Raw genomic sequence first — 17,665 nt, 5'->3', positions numbered from 1 at the left:
ACTGCAACAGCCGGCCGCCAGGCTGTCTTTTTTTTGCACAGCTAGTTGCCTCCAGGAGGCCACAAGAGGGAGACAAGGGACTGCAAAATGGAAAATAGGCATCCACCAACTTTACAGACAACTTCTCCTTGCTCCTACAACCTCCATCCTTGCATTGTTATTCTTCTAGGTAACATAGTAACAAATCCAAATTGCTGCTCTCTTTGTAGGCAAGCAAGGCTTTGTTGCAACTGCAATTCTTACTTCTTCTTGAAATGTAGGGACGACAGTACATTCCATCACATCCATCTAGTGTACACAGGTAGGTCCATTGTGGCGGGCAGGCGAGCGGGCGGACTGCTTTATTGGCTGTTTGCTGTTCCCCTACTCCACTCCACTATTTGACTGTTGTGCTGCATCAATCAATCAATCAATCAATCAATCAATCAATCAATCAATCAATCAGTGGCTGGCTCAGGTGCAGCTCTTTAACTTACCTAAAAGGGAGGGCGGAGAGAAGACAAGGAAGGTGAATGAGGTGTTCCAATGTGAAATGCCGGAAACACAGAAACACAGACGACACACAACAAGAGGTGGCAATCTATTCATTAATTGCATTTAATCAATGAGCTCATTATCACTCATGCATTGTCCAACAGGTGTTGAAATAATGGGATTAAAAGGGGAGATCCCTTCAGAAAGACAGAAACAATAGCAAAGACAAAAAACACTTTTGGAATCTGCTTTTAGTCAACACATAAGGAAAGGGTGCACCGGTCCTGGAAATACTGCAATACCAGGTCAATGCGTGGAGTGGACAGAGCAAGCTCTATTTCCATCTCCCTGTTCTAAAAATCCATTTAATATATGGTCCCCAGATAGGGGACGTATCAGATATTAAACTGATAAGAACAGATACTACACTTGATCTTAGCCAAAAGGCCGAGAAGCGATAACCCGAACGGGCCGCGCGTTGCCCGAGCCTGCCCGATACTGCTGTTCAGCCCTTGCAGCGATTCAGCCTACTTCTAGGCAATTCCATGGGCCCCTGCAGGCTCACACACTCACAGCTACACGGGAGGTGAATAAAGGCCGGAGAGGAAGCCAGACAGGATTTGCTTCTTTTGCTTGCACCACAATGCAGTGCTGAAAGAGGAGGAATCTACATAAAAACGCCTTCCTGGCAACGCCCAAATGCCCTGCTGCCATGCAGATAAACACTGGCAGCGGCAGCAAGTGCATGCCCACAGCCACCCCTTGTTCCTTCACACCTTGTATCAGCTGTAATCCAGTCCAGTCCAGTGCTGCCTGCTGAGCAGCACTGACCAACACTGCCTGGGCCCAGGCTTTTATCTCTGAGGCCCCATTATGATGTCAGAAAGCTGGCTCTGGAATCCTGAGGGCTCCACTATGACACGTGCAAAGTTCCGTCTGAACTTTATATAAGACGGTGAGGCTCAGTCAGTCACTCAGTGTTGCCTGAGAGGGCAACACTGCAACAGCCGGCCGCCAGGCTGTCTTTTTTTTGCACAGCTAGTTGCCTCCAGGAGGCCACAAGAGGGAGACAAGGGACTGCAAAATGGAAAATAGGCATCCACCAACTTTACAGACAACTTCTCCTTGCTCCTACAACCTCCATCCTTGCACAGTTTGTTATTCTTCTAGGTAACATAGTAACAAATCCAAATTGCTGCTCTCTTTGTAGGCAAGCAAGGCTTTGTTGCAACTGCAATTCTTACTTCTTCTTGAAATGTAGGGACGACAGTACATTCCATCACATCCATCTAGTGTACACAGGTAGGTCCATTGTGGCGGGCAGGCGAGCGGGCGGACTGCTTTATTGGCTGTTTGCTGTTCCCCTACTCCACTCCACTATTTGACTGTTGTGCTGCATCAATCAATCAATCAATCAATCAATCAATCAATCAATCAATCAATCAGTGGCTGGCTCAGGTGCAGCTCTTTAACTTACCTAAAAGGGAGGGCGGAGAGAAGACAAGGAAGGTGAATGAGGTGTTCCAATGTGAAATGCCGGAAACACAGAAACACAGACGACACACAACAAGAGGTGGCAATCTATTCATTAATTGCATTTAATCAATGAGCTCATTATCACTCATGCATTGTCCAACAGGTGTTGAAATAATGGGATTAAAAGGGGAGATCCCTTCAGAAAGACAGAAACAATAGCAAAGACAAAAAACACTTTTGGAATCTGCTTTTAGTCAACACATAAGGAAAGGGTGCACCGGTCCTGGAAATACTGCAATACCAGGTCAATGCGTGGAGTGGACAGAGCAAGCTCTATTTCCATCTCCCTGTTCTAAAAATCCATTTAATATATGGTCCCCAGATAGGGGACGTATCAGATATTAAACTGATAAGAACAGATACTACACTTGATCTTAGCCAAAAGGCCGGGAAGCGATAACCCGAACGGGCCGCGCGTTGCCCGAGCCTGCCCGATACTGCTGTTCAGCCCTTGCAGCGATTCAGCCTACTTCTAGGCAATTCCATGGGGCCCTGCAGGCTCACACACTCACAGCTACACGGGAGGTGAATAAAGGCCGGAGAGGAAGCCAGACAGGATTTGCTTCTTTTGCTTGCACCACAATGCAGTGCTGAAAGAGGAGGAATCTACATAAAAACGCCTTCCTGGCAACGCCCAAATGCCCTGCTGCCATGCAGATAAACACTGGCAGCGGCAGCAAGTGCATGCCCACAGCCACCCCTTGTTCCTTCACACCTTGTATCAGCTGTAATCCAGTCCAGTCCAGTGCTGCCTGCTGAGCAGCACTGACCAACACTGCCTGGGCCCAGGCTTTTATCTCTGAGGCCCCATTATGATGTCAGAAAGCTGGCTCTGGAATCCTGAGGGCTCCACTATGACACGTGCAAAGTTCCGTCTGAACTTTATATAAGACGGTGAGGCTCAGTCAGTCACTCAGTGTTGCCTGAGAGGGCAACACTGCAACAGCCGGCCGCCAGGCTGTCTTTTTTTTGCACAGCTAGTTGCCTCCAGGAGGCCACAAGAGGGAGACAAGGGACTGCAAAATGGAAAATAGGCATCCACCAACTTTACAGACAACTTCTCCTTGCTCCTACAACCTCCATCCTTGCACAGTTTGTTATTCTTCTAGGTAACATAGTAACAAATCCAAATTGCTGCTCTCTTTGTAGGCAAGCAAGGCTTTGTTGCAACTGCAATTCTTACTTCTTCTTGAAATGTAGGGACGACAGTACATTCCATCACATCCATCTAGTGTACACAGGTAGGTCCATTGTGGCGGGCAGGCGAGCGGGCGGGCTGCTTTATTGGCTGTTTGCTGTTCCCCTACTCCACTCCACTATTTGACTGTTGTGCTGCATCAATCAATCAATCAATCAATCAATCAATCAATCAATCAATCAATCAATCAATCAATCAGTGGCTGGCTCAGGTGCAGCTCTTTAACTTACCTAAAAGGGAGGGCGGAGAGAAGACAAGGAAGGTGAATGAGGTGTTCCAATGTGAAATGCCGGAAACACAGAAACACAGACGACACACAACAAGAGGTGGCAATCTATTCATTAATTGCATTTAATCAATGAGCTCATTATCACTTATGCATTGTCCAACAGGTGTTGAAATAATGGGATTAAAAGGGGAGATCCCTTCAGAAAGACAGAAACAATAGCAAAGACAAAAAACACTTTTGGAATCTGCTTTTAGTCAACACATAAGGAAAGGGTGCACCGGTCCTGGAAATACTGCAATACCAGGTCAATGCGTGGAGTGGACAGAGCAAGCTCTATTTCCATCTCTCTGTTCTAAAAATCCATTTAATATATGGTCCCCAGATAGGGGACGTATCAGATATTAAACTGATAAGAACAGATACTACACTTGATCTTAGCCAAAAGGCCGAGAAGCGATAACCCGAACGGGCCGCGCGTTGCCCGAGCCTGCCCGATACTGCTGTTCAGCCCTTGCAGCGATTCAGCCTACTTCTAGGCAATTCCATGGGGCCCTGCAGGCTCACACACTCACAGCTACACGGGAGGTGAATAAAGGCCGGAGAGGAAGCCAGACAGGATTTGCTTCTTTTGCTTGCACCACAATGCAGTGCTGAAAGAGGAGGAATCTACATAAAAACGCCTTCCTGGCAACGCCTGCCCTGCTGCCATGCAGATAAACACTGGCAGCGGCAGCAAGTGCATGCCCACAGCCACCCCTTGTTCCTTCACACCTTGTATCAGCTGTAATCCAGTCCAGTCCAGTGCTGCCTGCTGAGCAGCACTGACCAACACTGCCTGGGCCCAGGCTTTTATCTCTGAGGCCCCATTATGATGTCAGAAAGCTGGCTCTGGAATCCTGAGGGCTCCACTATGACACGTGCAAAGTTCCGTCTGAACTTTATATAAGACGGTGAGGCTCAGTCAGTCACTCAGTGTTGCCTGAGAGGGCAACACTGCAACAGCCGGCCGCCAGGCTGTCTTTTTTTTGCACAGCTAGTTGCCTCCAGGAGGCCACAAGAGGGAGACAAGGGACTGCAAAATGGAAAATAGGCATCCACCAACTTTACAGACAACTTCTCCTTGCTCCTACAACCTCCATCCTTGCACAGTTTGTTATTCTTCTAGGTAACATAGTAACAAATCCAAATTGCTGCTCTCTTTGTAGGCAAGCAAGGCTTTGTTGCAACTGCAATTCTTACTTCTTCTTGAAATGTAGGGACGACAGTACATTCCATCACATCCATCTAGTGTACACAGGTAGGTCCATTGTGGCGGGCAGGCGAGCGGGCGGGCTGCTTTATTGGCTGTTTGCTGTTCCCCTACTCCACTCCACTATTTGACTGTTGTGCTGCATCAATCAATCAATCAATCAATCAATCAATCAATCAATCAGTGGCTGGCTCAGGTGCAGCTCTTTAACTTACCTAAAAGGGAGGGCGGAGAGAAGACAAGGAAGGTGAATGAGGTGTTCCAATGTGAAATGCCGGAAACACAGAAACACAGACGACACACAACAAGAGGTGGCAATCTATTCATTAATTGCATTTAATCAATGAGCTCATTATCACTCATGCATTGTCCAACAGGTGTTGAAATAATGGGATTAAAAGGGGAGATCCCTTCAGAAAGACAGAAACAATAGCAAAGACAAAAAACACTTTTGGAATCTGCTTTTAGTCAACACATAAGGAAAGGGTGCACCGGTCCTGGAAATACTGCAATACCAGGTCAATGCGTGGAGTGGACAGAGCAAGCTCTATTTCCATCTCCCTGTTCTAAAAATCCATTTAATATATGGTCCCCAGATAGGGGACGTATCAGATATTAAACTGATAAGAACAGATACTACACTTGATCTTAGCCAAAAGGCCGAGAAGCGATAACCCGAACGGGCCGCGCGTTGCCCGAGCCTGCCCGATACTGCTGTTCAGCCCTTGCAGCGATTCAGCCTACTTCTAGGCAATTCCATGGGGCCCTGCAGGCTCACACACTCACAGCTACACGGGAGGTGAATAAAGGCCGGAGAGGAAGCCAGACAGGATTTGCTTCTTTTGCTTGCACCACAATGCAGTGCTGAAAGAGGAGGAATCTACATAAAAACGCCTTCCTGGCAACGCCCAAATGCCCTGCTGCCATGCAGATAAACACTGGCAGCGGCAGCAAGTGCATGCCCACAGCCACCCCTTGTTCCTTCACACCTTGTATCAGCTGTAATCCAGTCCAGTCCAGTGCTGCCTGCTGAGCAGCACTGACCAACACTGCCTGGGCCCAGGCTTTTATCTCTGAGGCCCCATTATGATGTCAGAAAGCTGGCTCTGGAATCCTGAGGGCTCCACTATGACACGTGCAAAGTTCCGTCTGAACTTTATATAAGACGGTGAGGCTCAGTCAGTCACTCAGTGTTGCCTGAGAGGGCAACACTGCAACAGCCGGCCGCCAGGCTGTCTTTTTTTTGCACAGCTAGTTGCCTCCAGGAGGCCACAAGAGGGAGACAAGGGACTGCAAAATGGAAAATAGGCATCCACCAACTTTACAGACAACTTCTCCTTGCTCCTACAACCTCCATCCTTGCACAGTTTGTTATTCTTCTAGGTAACATAGTAACAAATCCAAATTGCTGCTCTCTTTGTAGGCAAGCAAGGCTTTGTTGCAACTGCAATTCTTACTTCTTCTTGAAATGTAGGGACGACAGTACATTCCATCACATCCATCTAGTGTACACAGGTAGGTCCATTGTGGCGGGCAGGCGAGCGGGCGGGCTGCTTTATTGGCTGTTTGCTGTTCCCCTACTCCACTCCACTATTTGACTGTTGTGCTGCATCAATCAATCAATCAATCAATCAATCAATCAATCAATCAATCAATCAATCAATCAATCAATCAATCAATCAGTGGCTGGCTCAGGTGCAGCTCTTTAACTTACCTAAAAGGGAGGGCGGAGAGAAGACAAGGAAGGTGAATGAGGTGTTCCAATGTGAAATGCCGGAAACACAGAAACACAGACGACACACAACAAGAGGTGGCAATCTATTCATTAATTGCATTTAATCAATGAGCTCATTATCACTCATGCATTGTCCAACAGGTGTTGAAATAATGGGATTAAAAGGGGAGATCCCTTCAGAAAGACAGAAACAATAGCAAAGACAAAAAACACTTTTGGAATCTGCTTTTAGTCAACACATAAGGAAAGGGTGCACCGGTCCTGGAAATACTGCAATACCAGGTCAATGCGTGGAGTGGACAGAGCAAGCTCTATTTCCATCTCCCTGTTCTAAAAATCCATTTAATATATGGTCCCCAGATAGGGGACGTATCAGATATTAAACTGATAAGAACAGATACTACACTTGATCTTAGCCAAAAGGCCGAGAAGCGATAACCCGAACGGGCCGCGCGTTGCCCGAGCCTGCCCGATACTGCTGTTCAGCCCTTGCAGCGATTCAGCCTACTTCTAGGCAATTCCATGGGGCCCTGCAGGCTCACACACTCACAGCTACACGGGAGGTGAATAAAGGCCGGAGAGGAAGCCAGACAGGATTTGCTTCTTTTGCTTGCACCACAATGCAGTGCTGAAAGAGGAGGAATCTACATAAAAACGCCTTCCTGGCAACGCCCAAATGCCCTGCTGCCATGCAGATAAACACTGGCAGCGGCAGCAAGTGCATGCCCACAGCCACCCCTTGTTCCTTCACACCTTGTATCAGCTGTAATCCAGTCCAGTCCAGTGCTGCCTGCTGAGCAGCACTGACCAACACTGCCTGGGCCCAGGCTTTTATCTCTGAGGCCCCATTATGATGTCAGAAAGCTGGCTCTGGAATCCTGAGGGCTCCACTATGACACGTGCAAAGTTCCGTCTGAACTTTATATAAGACGGTGAGGCTCAGTCAGTCACTCAGTGTTGCCTGAGAGGGCAACACTGCAACAGCCGGCCGCCAGGCTGTCTTTTTTTTGCACAGCTAGTTGCCTCCAGGAGGCCACAAGAGGGAGACAAGGGACTGCAAAATGGAAAATAGGCATCCACCAACTTTACAGACAACTTCTCCTTGCTCCTACAACCTCCATCCTTGCACAGTTTGTTATTCTTCTAGGTAACATAGTAACAAATCCAAATTGCTGCTCTCTTTGTAGGCAAGCAAGGCTTTGTTGCAACTGCAATTCTTACTTCTTCTTGAAATGTAGGGACGACAGTACATTCCATCACATCCATCTAGTGTACACAGGTAGGTCCATTGTGGCGGGCAGGCGAGCGGGCGGGCTGCTTTATTGGCTGTTTGCTGTTCCCCTACTCCACTCCACTATTTGACTGTTGTGCTGCATCAATCAATCAATCAATCAATCAATCAATCAATCAATCAATCAATCAATCAGTGGCTGGCTCAGGTGCAGCTCTTTAACTTACCTAAAAGGGAGGGCGGAGAGAAGACAAGGAAGGTGAATGAGGTGTTCCAATGTGAAATGCCGGAAACACAGAAACACAGACGACACACAACAAGAGGTGGCAATCTATTCATTAATTGCATTTAATCAATGAGCTCATTATCACTCATGCATTGTCCAACAGGTGTTGAAATAATGGGATTAAAAGGGGAGATCCCTTCAGAAAGACAGAAACAATAGCAAAGACAAAAAACACTTTTGGAATCTGCTTTTAGTCAACACATAAGGAAAGGGTGCACCGGTCCTGGAAATACTGCAATACCAGGTCAATGCGTGGAGTGGACAGAGCAAGCTCTATTTCCATCTCCCTGTTCTAAAAATCCATTTAATATATGGTCCCCAGATAGGGGACGTATCAGATATTAAACTGATAAGAACAGATACTACACTTGATCTTAGCCAAAAGGCCGAGAAGCGATAACCCGAACGGGCCGCGCGTTGCCCGAGCCTGCCCGATACTGCTGTTCAGCCCTTGCAGCGATTCAGCCTACTTCTAGGCAATTCCATGGGGCCCTGCAGGCTCACACACTCACAGCTACACGGGAGGTGAATAAAGGCCGGAGAGGAAGCCAGACAGGATTTGCTTCTTTTGCTTGCACCACAATGCAGTGCTGAAAGAGGAGGAATCTACATAAAAACGCCTTCCTGGCAACGCCCAAATGCCCTGCTGCCATGCAGATAAACACTGGCAGCGGCAGCAAGTGCATGCCCACAGCCACCCCTTGTTCCTTCACACCTTGTATCAGCTGTAATCCAGTCCAGTCCAGTGCTGCCTGCTGAGCAGCACTGACCAACACTGCCTGGGCCCAGGCTTTTATCTCTGAGGCCCCATTATGATGTCAGAAAGCTGGCTCTGGAATCCTGAGGGCTCCACTATGACACGTGCAAAGTTCCGTCTGAACTTTATATAAGACGGTGAGGCTCAGTCAGTCACTCAGTGTTGCCTAAGAGGGCAACACTGCAACAGCCGGCCGCCAGGCTGTCTTTTTTTTGCACAGCTAGTTGCCTCCAGGAGGCCACAAGAGGGAGACAAGGGACTGCAAAATGGAAAATAGGCATCCACCAACTTTACAGACAACTTCTCCTTGCTCCTACAACCTCCATCCTTGCACAGTTTGTTATTCTTCTAGGTAACATAGTAACAAATCCAAATTGCTGCTCTCTTTGTAGGCAAGCAAGGCTTTGTTGCAACTGCAATTCTTACTTCTTCTTGAAATGTAGGGACGACAGTACATTCCATCACATCCATCTAGTGTACACAGGTAGGTCCATTGTGGCGGGCAGGCGAGCGGGCGGGCTGCTTTATTGGCTGTTTGCTGTTCCCCTACTCCACTCCACTATTTGACTGTTGTGCTGCATCAATCAATCAATCAATCAATCAATCAATCAATCAATCAATCAATCAGTGGCTGGCTCAGGTGCAGCTCTTTAACTTACCTAAAAGGGAGGGCGGAGAGAAGACAAGGAAGGTGAATGAGGTGTTCCAATGTGAAATGCCGGAAACACAGAAACACAGACGACACACAACAAGAGGTGGCAATCTATTCATTAATTGCATTTAATCAATGAGCTCATTATCACTCATGCATTGTCCAACAGGTGTTGAAATAATGGGATTAAAAGGGGAGATCCCTTCAGAAAGACAGAAACAATAGCAAAGACAAAAAACACTTTTGGAATCTGCTTTTAGTCAACACATAAGGAAAGGGTGCACCGGTCCTGGAAATACTGCAATACCAGGTCAATGCGTGGAGTGGACAGAGCAAGCTCTATTTCCATCTCCCTGTTCTAAAAATCCATTTAATATATGGTCCCCAGATAGGGGACGTATCAGATATTAAACTGATAAGAACAGATACTACACTTGATCTTAGCCAAAAGGCCGAGAAGCGATAACCCGAACGGGCCGCGCGTTGCCCGAGCCTGCCCGATACTGCTGTTCAGCCCTTGCAGCGATTCAGCCTACTTCTAGGCAATTCCATGGGGCCCTGCAGGCTCACACACTCACAGCTACACGGGAGGTGAATAAAGGCCGGAGAGGAAGCCAGACAGGATTTGCTTCTTTTGCTTGCACCACAATGCAGTGCTGAAAGAGGAGGAATCTACATAAAAACGCCTTCCTGGCAACGCCCAAATGCCCTGCTGCCATGCAGATAAACACTGGCAGCGGCAGCAAGTGCATGCCCACAGCCACCCCTTGTTCCTTCACACCTTGTATCAGCTGTAATCCAGTCCAGTCCAGTGCTGCCTGCTGAGCAGCACTGACCAACACTGCCTGGGCCCAGGCTTTTATCTCTGAGGCCCCATTATGATGTCAGAAAGCTGGCTCTGGAATCCTGAGGGCTCCACTATGACACGTGCAAAGTTCCGTCTGAACTTTATATAAGACGGTGAGGCTCAGTCAGTCACTCAGTGTTGCCTGAGAGGGCAACACTGCAACAGCCGGCCGCCAGGCTGTCTTTTTTTTGCACAGCTAGTTGCCTCCAGGAGGCCACAAGAGGGAGACAAGGGACTGCAAAATGGAAAATAGGCATCCACCAACTTTACAGACAACTTCTCCTTGCTCCTACAACCTCCATCCTTGCACAGTTTGTTATTCTTCTAGGTAACATAGTAACAAATCCAAATTGCTGCTCTCTTTGTAGGCAAGCAAGGCTTTGTTGCAACTGCAATTCTTACTTCTTCTTGAAATGTAGGGACGACAGTACATTCCATCACATCCATCTAGTGTACACAGGTAGGTCCATTGTGGCGGGCAGGCGAGCGGGCGGGCTGCTTTATTGGCTGTTTGCTGTTCCCCTACTCCACTCCACTATTTGACTGTTGTGCTGCATCAATCAATCAATCAATCAATCAATCAATCAATCAATCAATCAATCAATCAGTGGCTGGCTCAGGTGCAGCTCTTTAACTTACCTAAAAGGGAGGGTGGAGAGAAGACAAGGAAGGTGAATGAGGTGTTCCAATGTGAAATGCCGGAAACACAGAAACACAGACGACACACAACAAGAGGTGGCAATCTATTCATTAATTGCATTTAATCAATGAGCTCATTATCACTCATGCATTGTCCAACAGGTGTTGAAATAATGGGATTAAAAGGGGAGATCCCTTCAGAAAGACAGAAACAATAGCAAAGACAAAAAACACTTTTGGAATCTGCTTTTAGTCAACACATAAGGAAAGGGTGCACCGGTCCTGGAAATACTGCAATACCAGGTCAATGCGTGGAGTGGACAGAGCAAGCTCTATTTCCATCTCCCTGTTCTAAAAATCCATTTAATATATGGTCCCCAGATAGGGGACGTATCAGATATTAAACTGATAAGAACAGATACTACACTTGATCTTAGCCAAAAGGCCGAGAAGCGATAACCCGAACGGGCCGCGCGTTGCCCGAGCCTGCCCGATACTGCTGTTCAGCCCTTGCAGCGATTCAGCCTACTTCTAGGCAATTCCATGGGGCCCTGCAGGCTCACACACTCACAGCTACACGGGAGGTGAATAAAGGCCGGAGAGGAAGCCAGACAGGATTTGCTTCTTTTGCTTGCACCACAATGCAGTGCTGAAAGAGGAGGAATCTACATAAAAACGCCTTCCTGGCAACGCCCAAATGCCCTGCTGCCATGCAGATAAACACTGGCAGCGGCAGCAAGTGCATGCCCACAGCCACCCCTTGTTCCTTCACACCTTGTATCAGCTGTAATCCAGTCCAGTCCAGTGCTGCCTGTTGAGCAGCACTGACCAACACTGCCTGGGCCCAGGCTTTTATCTCTGAGGCCCCATTATGATGTCAGAAAGCTGGCTCTGGAATCCTGAGGGCTCCACTATGACACGTGCAAAGTTCCGTCTGAACTTTATATAAGACGGTGAGGCTCAGTCAGTCACTCAGTGTTGCCTGAGAGGGCAACACTGCAACAGCCGGCCGCCAGGCTGTCTTTTTTTTGCACAGCTAGTTGCCTCCAGGAGGCCACAAGAGGGAGACAAGGGACTGCAAAATGGAAAATAGGCATCCACCAACTTTACAGACAACTTCTCCTTGCTCCTACAACCTCCATCCTTGCACAGTTTGTTATTCTTCTAGGTAACATAGTAACAAATCCAAATTGCTGCTCTCTTTGTAGGCAAGCAAGGCTTTGTTGCAACTGCAATTCTTACTTCTTCTTGAAATGTAGGGACGACAGTACATTCCATCACATCCATCTAGTGTACACAGGTAGGTCCATTGTGGCGGGCAGGCGAGCGGGCGGGCTGCTTTATTGGCTGTTTGCTGTTCCCCTACTCCACTCCACTATTTGACTGTTGTGCTGCATCAATCAATCAATCAATCAATCAATCAATCAATCAATCAATCAATCAATCAATCAATCAGTGGCTGGCTCAGGTGCAGCTCTTTAACTTACCTAAAAGGGAGGGCGGAGAGAAGACAAGGAAGGTGAATGAGGTGTTCCAATGTGAAATGCCGGAAACACAGAAACACAGACGACACACAACAAGAGGTGGCAATCTATTCATTAACCCCTTAACGCACCATGACGTAACTGTACGTCATGGTGAGCAGTAAGTTCGCGCACCTTGACGTACAGTTACGTCATTGCTTTGACAGTTAACCGCCGCGCGGCGCTACACCGCAGCGGCGGTTAACTGTGCAGGGTGTCAGCCCTGCTCTCCCCGTTGCCGATCAGCGGCCTGTCGCCGCTGATATCGGCAGTTAACCCCTTAATTGCGGCGCTCGATTTTGAACGCCACAATTAAGGTCTTTAGTGCCGATCGGCAGCCCCCATGTGAAATCACGGGGGCTGGCGATGGTACCCATGGCAACCGGACGCCAGACAATGGCTTCCGGGTTGCCATGTACAGAAGCCTATGAGGACCACCCCGAGGGTGGACGTCGTAGGCTTCCTGTCAGTGTGACTGTCACGTCACAATGACAGTTGAAATGCATTACACTACGTGTGTAGTGTAATGTATTCCAGCAGCGATCAGAGCTGCAAGTCTAAGTGTCCCCTAGTGGGACAAGTGAAAAAAGTAAAAAAAAGAATAAAAATGTTTTAAAAAAAGTGTAAAAATAAAAGTTAGAAGTGATATAAACAAGAACTGCTTTTTTTCCTATAATAAGTCTTTCATTATAGGAAAAAAAATGAGCACGTAAAAAAAAAGTACACATATTTGGTATCACCGCGTTCGTAACGACCCCAACTATAAAACTATAATATTATTTTTCCCGCACAGTGAACGCCGCGAAAAAAATAAACGAAAAACAATGCCAGAATCACTATTTTTTGGTCACCACCCCTCACAAAATATGTAATAAAAAGTGATCAAAAAGTCGCATGTACGCCAAAATTGTACCGATACAAACTACAACCCGTCCCGCAAAAAACAAGCCCTTACACAGCTTTTTTGACTGAAAAATAAAAAAGTTATGGCTCTCAGAATATGGTGACACAGAAAAGACATTATTTTCTAAATAAGTTATTTTATTGCGCAAACGCTGCAAAACATAAAAAAACGTATATACAAATGGTATCGCCGTAATCGTACCGACCCGCAGAATAAAGTATAATAGTCATTTATAGCCCAGGGTAAACGCTGTCAAAAATAAATAAAAATCATTGTCAGAATTGATGGTTTTTGGTCACCTTGCTTGCCGAAAAATTGAATAAAAAGTGATCAACAAAATCGCATGTACCCCAAAATGGTACCAATGAAAATTACAGATTTTCCCGCAACAAATAAGCCCTCACACGGCTCCGGTGGTGAAAAAATAAAAAAAGTTCCGGCTCCCAGATTATGGCGATGCAAAATGTGCAGAGTGTTCCAAAAGTGGATAAGATCGGGCACCATTTATCAGTGCGACACCGGCCACATATCTGTGGATTATTATTTATTTACCCCATTATTATACCCTCTTATTATGCCCCTGATGTACTCTGCCCAGCCTACATGTGCCCCCACATTATAAACTGAAATACCAGCAAAACGCCAGAGCTACTACCAAGCAAAATATACGCTCCAAAAGCCAAATGGCGTCCCTCCCTTCTGAGCCCTACAGCGTGCCCAAACAGCCGTTTATGTCCACCGATATGGCATCGTACCAAAAAATGGTACCAATAAAAACGACAACTCGTCCCGCAAAAAATAAGCCCCCACACCGCTCTATTGACAGAAAAATAAAAAAGTAGTGGCTCTTGGAAAGCGGAGAGGAAAAACGAAAAAGCAAAACATGAATCAGTTCGTAAAGGGTTAATTACTTTCTAATGAAAAAACATTTATGACCACATGTGGGGTATTGCCGTACTCGGGAGAAATTGCTTTACAAACGTTGGGGTGCATTTTCTCGTTTATCCTTTGTGAAATTGAAAAAATTCAACATTTTAGTGGAAATAATGTTGATATTAATTTTCACGGCCTAATTCTAATAAATTCTGCAAAAGACGTGTGGGGCCTAAATGCTCACTATACCCCTAGATAGATTCCTTAAGTGGTGTAGTTTCCCAAATGGGGTTACTTTTGGGGGGCTTCCACTGTTTCAGTCTCTCAGGGGCAAATTCGACATGACACCCAAAAACATTCCAGCTAAATTTGAGCTCCAAAAGCCAAATAGCGCTCCTTCCCTTCTAAGCCCCGGTGTGGGTCCAAACAGTAGTTTATTACCACATATGGGGTATTTACGTAATCAGGAGAAATTGTTTTACAAAATGTTGGGGCGCTTTTTCTCCTTTATTCCTTGTAAAAATTAAAAATGGCTACCTTTTTTCAGAAAAAAAGTAGATTTTCATCTTCACATACTAATTCAAATAAATTTAGCAAAAAAACTGTGGGTTCAAAATGCTAACTATACCCATAGATAAATACCTTGAGGGGTATCGTTTCCAAAATGGGGTAACTATTGGGGGGTTTCCACGGTTTTCTTCCCTCCAGTGCATTGCAAACGCGACACGGCACTGAAAACTATTCCAGCAAAATCAGAAATCCAAAATCCAAATGGTGCTCCTTCTCTTCTGAGGCCTGCTGTGGGTCCAAACAGCAATTTATTACCACATATGGGGTATTGCTATAATCGGAAGACATTGCTTTACATATGTTGGGGTGTTTTTTCTACTTTATTCCTTGTAAAAATTTAAAATTTCCTAATTTTTTCACAAAAAAAGTAGATTTTCACCTTCACATACTAATTCAAATAAATTTAGCAAAAAAACTGTGGGTTCAAAATGCTAACTATACCCATAGATAAATTCCTTGAGGGGTATAGTTTCCAAAATGGGGTCACTTTTGGGGTGTTTCCACTGTTTTGGCAGCACAAGGCCTCCTCACACCTGACATGGTACCTAAAATATATTCTAATAAAATAGAGGCCCAAAATCCACTAGGTGCTCCTTTGCTTCGGAGGCCTGTGTTTCAGTCCATGACCGCGCTAGGGCCACATGTGGGGTATTTCTAAAAACTGCAGAATCTGGGCAATAAATCTTGAGTTGCATTTCTTGGGTAAAACCTTCTGTGGTACAGAAAAAATTTATTACAAATGAATTTTTGAAGAAAAAAAATAAAATTTGTAAATTTCACCTCTACTTTGCTTTAATTCCTGTGAAACGCCTAAAGGGCTAAAATACTTTGTGAATGCTGTTTTGAATACTTTGATGGGTGCAGTTTTCAAAATGGGGTGATTTATGGTGACTTTCTAATATATAAGGCCCTCAAAGCCATTTCAGAACTGAACTGGTCCCTGAAAAAATAGCCTTTTGAAATTTTCTTGAAAATATGAGAAATTGCTGCTAAAGTTCTAAGCCTTGTAACGTCCTAGAAAAATAAAAGAATGTTCAAAAAACGACGCAAACATAAAGTAGACATATGGGAAATATAAACTAGTATGTATTTTGTGTGGTATTACTATCTGTTTTACAAGTAAATACATTAAAATTTAGAAAAATGCTAATTTTTGCTAATTTTCTCTAAATCTTGGCGTTTCTTACAAATAAATATTGAATTTAATGACAAAATTTTTTCAGTATCATAAAGTACAATATGTCACGAGAAAACAATCCCAGAATCGCTTGGATAGGTAAAAGCATTCTGGAGTTATTACCACATAAAGTGACACATGTCAGATTGGCAAAAATGGGGCTGGTCCTGAAGGCCAAAACAGGCTTAGTCACTAAGGGGTTAATTGCATTTAATCAATGAGCTCATTATCACTCATGCATTGTCCAACAGGTGTTGAAATAATGGGATTAAAAGGGGAGATCCCTTCAGAAAGACAGAAACAATAGCAAAGACAAAAAACACTTTTGGAATCTGCTTTTAGTCAACACATAAGGAAAGGGTGCACCGGTCCTGGAAATACTGCAATACCAGGTCAATGCGTGGAGTGGACAGAGCAAGCTCTATTTCCATCTCCCTGTTCTAAAAATCCATTTAATATATGGTCCCCAGATAGGGGACGTATCAGATATTAAACTGATAAGAACAGATACTACACTTGATCTTAGCCAAAAGGCCGAGAAGCGATAACCCGAACGGGCCGCGCGTTGCCCGAGCCTGCCCGATACTGCTGTTCAGCCCTTGCAGCGATTCAGCCTACTTCTAGGCAATTCCATGGGGCCCTGCAGGCTCACACACTCACAGCTACACGGGAGGTGAATAAAGGCCGGAGAGGAAGCCAGACAGGATTTGCTTCTTTTGCTTGCACCACAATGCAGTGCTGAAAGAGGAGGAATCTACATAAAAACGCCTTCCTGGCAACGCCCAAATGCCCTGCTGCCATGCAGATAAACACTGGCAGCGGCAGCAAGTGCATGCCCACAGCCACCCCTTGTTCCTTCACACCTTGTATCAGCTGTAATCCAGTCCAGTCCAGTGCTGCCTGCTGAGCAGCACTGACCAACACTGCCTGGGCCCAGGCTTTTATCTCTGAGGCCCCATTATGATGTCAGAAAGCTGGCTCTGGAATCCTGAGGGCTCCACTATGACACGTGCAAAGTTCCGTCTGAACTTTATATAAGACGGTGAGGCTCAGTCAGTCACTCAGTGTTGCCTGAGAGGGCAACACTGCAACAGCCGGCCGCCAGGCTGTCTTTTTTTTGCACAGCTAGTTGCCTCCAGGAGGCCACAAGAGGGAGACAAGGGACTGCAAAATGGAAAATAGGCATCCACCAACTTTACAGACAACTTCTCCTTGCTCCTACAACCTCCATCCTTGCACAGTTTGTTATTCTTCTAGGTAACATAGTAACAAATCCAAATTGCTGCTCTCTTTGTAGGCAAGCAAGGCTTTGTTGCAACTGCAATTCTTACTTCTTCTTGAAATGTAGGGACGACAGTACATTCCATCACATCCATCTAGTGTACACAGGTAGGTCCATTGTGGCGGGCAGGCGAGCGGGCGGGCTGCTTTATTGGCTGTTTGCTGTTCCCCTACTCCACTCCACTATTTGACTGTTGTGCTGCATCAATCAATCAATCAATCAATCAATCAATCAATCAATCAATCAATCAATCAATCAATCAATCAGTGGCTGGCTCAGGTGCAGCTCTTTAACTTACCTAAAAGGGAGGGCGGAGAGAAGACAAGGAAGGTGAATGAGGTGTTCCAATGTGAAATGCCGGAAACACAGAAACACAGACGACACACAACAAGAGGTGGCAATCTATTCATTAATTGCATTTAATCAATGAGCTCATTATCACTCATGCATTGTCCAACAGGTGTTGAAATAATGGGATTAAAAGGGGAGATCCCTTCAGAAAG

General features: G+C 45.8%; 9 non-coding genes across 9 annotated transcripts; all 9 read right to left on the bottom strand.

Moving 5' to 3' along the window:
• Positions 1-742: 742 nt before the first annotated feature.
• LOC142693162 (U2 spliceosomal RNA) lies at positions 743-933 on the bottom strand. The gene has a single exon (XR_012861531.1). It is a non-coding gene; the product is annotated as a U2 spliceosomal RNA (small nuclear RNA).
• A 1,284-nt stretch (positions 934-2,217) lies between these two features.
• LOC142693407 (U2 spliceosomal RNA) lies at positions 2,218-2,408 on the bottom strand. Its single transcript, XR_012861753.1, has one exon. It is a non-coding gene; the product is annotated as a U2 spliceosomal RNA (small nuclear RNA).
• Positions 2,409-3,704: 1,296 nt separating this feature from the next.
• On the bottom strand, positions 3,705-3,895 carry LOC142693410 (U2 spliceosomal RNA). The gene has a single exon (XR_012861756.1). It is a non-coding gene; the product is annotated as a U2 spliceosomal RNA (small nuclear RNA).
• Positions 3,896-5,167: 1,272 nt separating this feature from the next.
• LOC142693161 (U2 spliceosomal RNA) lies at positions 5,168-5,358 on the bottom strand. The gene has a single exon (XR_012861530.1). It is a non-coding gene; the product is annotated as a U2 spliceosomal RNA (small nuclear RNA).
• Positions 5,359-6,666: 1,308 nt separating this feature from the next.
• Positions 6,667-6,857, bottom strand: LOC142693160 (U2 spliceosomal RNA). The gene has a single exon (XR_012861529.1). It is a non-coding gene; the product is annotated as a U2 spliceosomal RNA (small nuclear RNA).
• Positions 6,858-8,145: 1,288 nt separating this feature from the next.
• LOC142693157 (U2 spliceosomal RNA) lies at positions 8,146-8,336 on the bottom strand. The gene has a single exon (XR_012861527.1). It is a non-coding gene; the product is annotated as a U2 spliceosomal RNA (small nuclear RNA).
• A 1,284-nt stretch (positions 8,337-9,620) lies between these two features.
• LOC142693156 (U2 spliceosomal RNA) lies at positions 9,621-9,811 on the bottom strand. Its single transcript, XR_012861526.1, has one exon. It is a non-coding gene; the product is annotated as a U2 spliceosomal RNA (small nuclear RNA).
• Positions 9,812-11,099: 1,288 nt separating this feature from the next.
• On the bottom strand, positions 11,100-11,290 carry LOC142693155 (U2 spliceosomal RNA). The gene has a single exon (XR_012861525.1). It is a non-coding gene; the product is annotated as a U2 spliceosomal RNA (small nuclear RNA).
• Positions 11,291-16,235: 4,945 nt separating this feature from the next.
• Positions 16,236-16,426, bottom strand: LOC142693154 (U2 spliceosomal RNA). Its single transcript, XR_012861524.1, has one exon. It is a non-coding gene; the product is annotated as a U2 spliceosomal RNA (small nuclear RNA).
• Between the last annotated feature and the right edge of the window lie 1,239 nt (positions 16,427-17,665).

Source organism: Rhinoderma darwinii (genome assembly GCF_050947455.1).
Source record: "Rhinoderma darwinii isolate aRhiDar2 chromosome 5 unlocalized genomic scaffold, aRhiDar2.hap1 SUPER_5_unloc_42, whole genome shotgun sequence".
NCBI lineage: Eukaryota > Metazoa > Chordata > Amphibia > Anura > Rhinodermatidae > Rhinoderma > Rhinoderma darwinii.
Note: the sequence above shows the minus strand (reverse complement) of the source record. Positions and strands in the feature narration are given on the sequence as shown.